The following is a 3206-nucleotide window of genomic DNA, read 5'->3' as shown; positions in this document are numbered from 1 at the left end:
AACATAAAAGAAGAATTGATTTATGGAAATAAAATAAGTCAAAAATTCTGTTGAAAAAAAGAATTTGGTTAAAAATTGTCCAAAGTCTACAAGAGGCTCATGACATAAATATTATTAGGTGGCTTGATACCGTCAACTGCTCTAACTTGGGATTATCTGACAAAGTATGGGACGGCAATTTGGCCACCATTTCATTTAATTTGAGTTAATGAACTGTGCTTAGTAAAAAATTCAAGATTTCTCTTTCGGACTGAGTAGGCTTTTAAATCGAAATAGGAAAAAGATCCGTGGTGTAACACACGAGAATGTCTAGAACGAAGAAGACCATGTTAGTGGCAAAACGATGGAGCGCTTGACGTCACTTGCGCGGCAAGTTGCACACTTGTTATTTGTTAATCCCATTGGGCGATAGGCGGCAGGTGTAAAAAAATTAAAAAGGGCACGCTATCAGTGAAAGTTATTGTGACATGTTATGACAGAAAGTATGATTGATAAACTTGGTGGAGTCATCAAAACAAATTTAACAGTAAGTGAAAATACAGGCCAAATATCAACCAGTCTCATGTTTCGACCAATCATCCCAAGTTAGAGCAGTTGACTTCAAAAGTGTGGGGTCACGAAGCCCTAATATCACAAAATTTTGTGATCATTGATTTTTCTAAAACTGTCACAGCATGACTTGTTTGTAAAGTTGTACGTTCTGTAAGTTGGTCTTATATCAACAGCCGGCTTTTGATTCTACCAGACTTTAGTGATAGTAAAAACTAGACAGTTCCTGTCATCACAAACGCTGGTTATGTGCTGAACCCACACAATGTTCCTAGAGATAGGTATCATAATAAAATGATAAAAACTTATATCTAGCTGTCACCCAGCCTTGCACCCGCCTAAATGGGTAAAGCTAGACACATCGTAAGCCCTTTGGATAATAATCGATTCCCACTCGCAGCAGTTCACTTGACAAGTGAATGAACCTTCGCCCGAATCAACCAAATGGAAATAGAAATTTCACTTCACTGAAGTCAATTTCTCATTGTTCAAAAAGATTCTTTCGCTGATTGTACTTGGAGGAAGCTGAAATCTTATCATTTAACGTGGGGGCTGAATACTTCATCTTAATGGTTGGCTTCAATTACTCAAATTAAAGCTCATGAAGCTTAAAACTTTTCGCCTAACACGCAATGCTTTTATTAAATTAACAAAATGTTTTATCTTAAAACCTGTGTGGAACAAATGGTGGAGGGTCGAAAGCCTGACAGACCGACCAACCCAATTTTCAAAGCTTCTAGGACACAAACCAAACAATCAATTTGGCCTGGCCTTTCCACACCACAAAATAACAAGTGACAAAACCACAATTCACTTATAGTTTAGTTTAGTTTGGAAAATTGAATGATTTTGTCTTTTATTTTGATTTATAAATTTTTCTAGCAGCATTTGATCAACCCCACTAGCCACTTCCCCCTGTCTAAGTCATTCGAGGATTATAAATAAGAAAATACCCAAGTAAGAGGATTACCTTATTTAGGAGATTTTCAGTCTCTTACCGTTAAGTTGGTCTAATATCGACATCCCTCGTCTAATTCCGAAACCCTTCTTTAGAGACAGGAATAACATGAAAGCTTGAATCACTGATTGAAAAAGGATTATTCCTCTCTGACCACTAAGCAAAGAAAAACAGTTCCAACCTTTCTATCAATTTCAGCTGATAAAAAGGGTGTCAAAATTAGAGGAGGGATGTCGACATTAGACCAAGTTACGTTATTTAAGAGAACGTTACCTAAACTAGGAGAATTTTGTACGTTTCACCAATTTACTTTAGAGCAGACTATTTGCGAATATGAAAATAAGATCACGTGAAAGATCACGTTTCCGTGATTCCGATGACCCAAAAACCAAAATAAATACCTTTTCATTCTTTTTCAAACTTCGAAAAACAATAATAGCCTCATTTGCATTCGTTGACATAATTTTTGAAATAATGAAGAAACACCCTCGACCTTCAAAACGCGTTTTTTCTCAACCCCCTTATTTAGGAGAGACAAGAGCGACTCACTTTTTGTTTGACCCGCGTTTAGACCGTGCTTAAAAGCGTTTCTTAAATTTGGCCTGATCTATATTAATACTTTTCACGAAATTCTCATGATGTACCGTGAGATTGGGTAACTTGCATCAGTGGAGGCTAACATGCATAGCCCTCAAATGAAAGACCTGGCTGGTCATTAAAATACAAAATTAAGTAAAAACAAAAATAGTAGAGTAGAGCTGCGAGCGGAGCTGCGTAGTTGTATTTTAATGACCAGCCAGGTTATTCATTTGAGGGCTAATGCATGTTAGCCTCCACTGATATGCAAGTTACCCAATCTCACGGTAGATCCGCCTTTAGATTGATAGACCCTAACCATCCTAGGTCCACGAAACATAAGCAGAACTCAACCAAATTTTGCTAGAAGGGAGAAAAAAACGTATCAATCTATGAAGTTCAAAACTTGCGCAAAATGATGGGAAGGCCAAAAATTAACCAAGAAAGAAAAGTCTCCTAGTTAAGAGAAAGAAATCTCCTACTTAAGAGACCTTCTCTTAAATAGAGTATATCTCTTATTTAGGTTAGGGTATTATCCTCGACTGTATGGATTGATTGATCAACACACGACACACACACAGACAGTCACTAAATATTTTTAAAAATCTAAAGTCAATATGATGTGTCCCCCCAAAAAACAAAACATTTATATATCTACAGTATTAAATGAATTATCAACACATTCAAACAAAAGTTTTAAATCTAAAGACTGATTAATTACCAAACTTTAATAAACTCTTCCTTCTGTAAGATTTGATCTTTTCTTCCTGACGCAGCTGCCATCACCGATCACGATCCCACGCAAGCTTCCTTTCGTTTCGGTTTGAAAAAACTATTTTTCAAGCGGAGGAGGGTGACGGATCAAAACAAATCACTCTCCGTTGTAGATACTTTTAGCCTCTATGGAGGCGAAGTTTCTCCAAAAAAATATTTTCATAAGTTCTTCAGAAGAGTTTCTCAAGGTCATTAGGCCTAATAAAATCATGCTAACGATAATGTAACTATAATTACTATTCTTAAGACTGAAAATAATGTCATTGAACAGTTGGATTTCCCGTTTTATTTTTGCATCATTTTATCAATCTTTTTATAGGCTAGTCTGGGTTTATATTGCTCACCACTT

Source organism: Clytia hemisphaerica, unplaced genomic scaffold, assembly GCF_902728285.1.
Source record: "Clytia hemisphaerica strain Z4C2 unplaced genomic scaffold, Clytia hemisphaerica genome assembly, whole genome shotgun sequence".
Classification (NCBI taxonomy): domain Eukaryota; kingdom Metazoa; phylum Cnidaria; class Hydrozoa; order Leptothecata; family Clytiidae; genus Clytia; species Clytia hemisphaerica.
Note: the sequence above shows the minus strand (reverse complement) of the source record.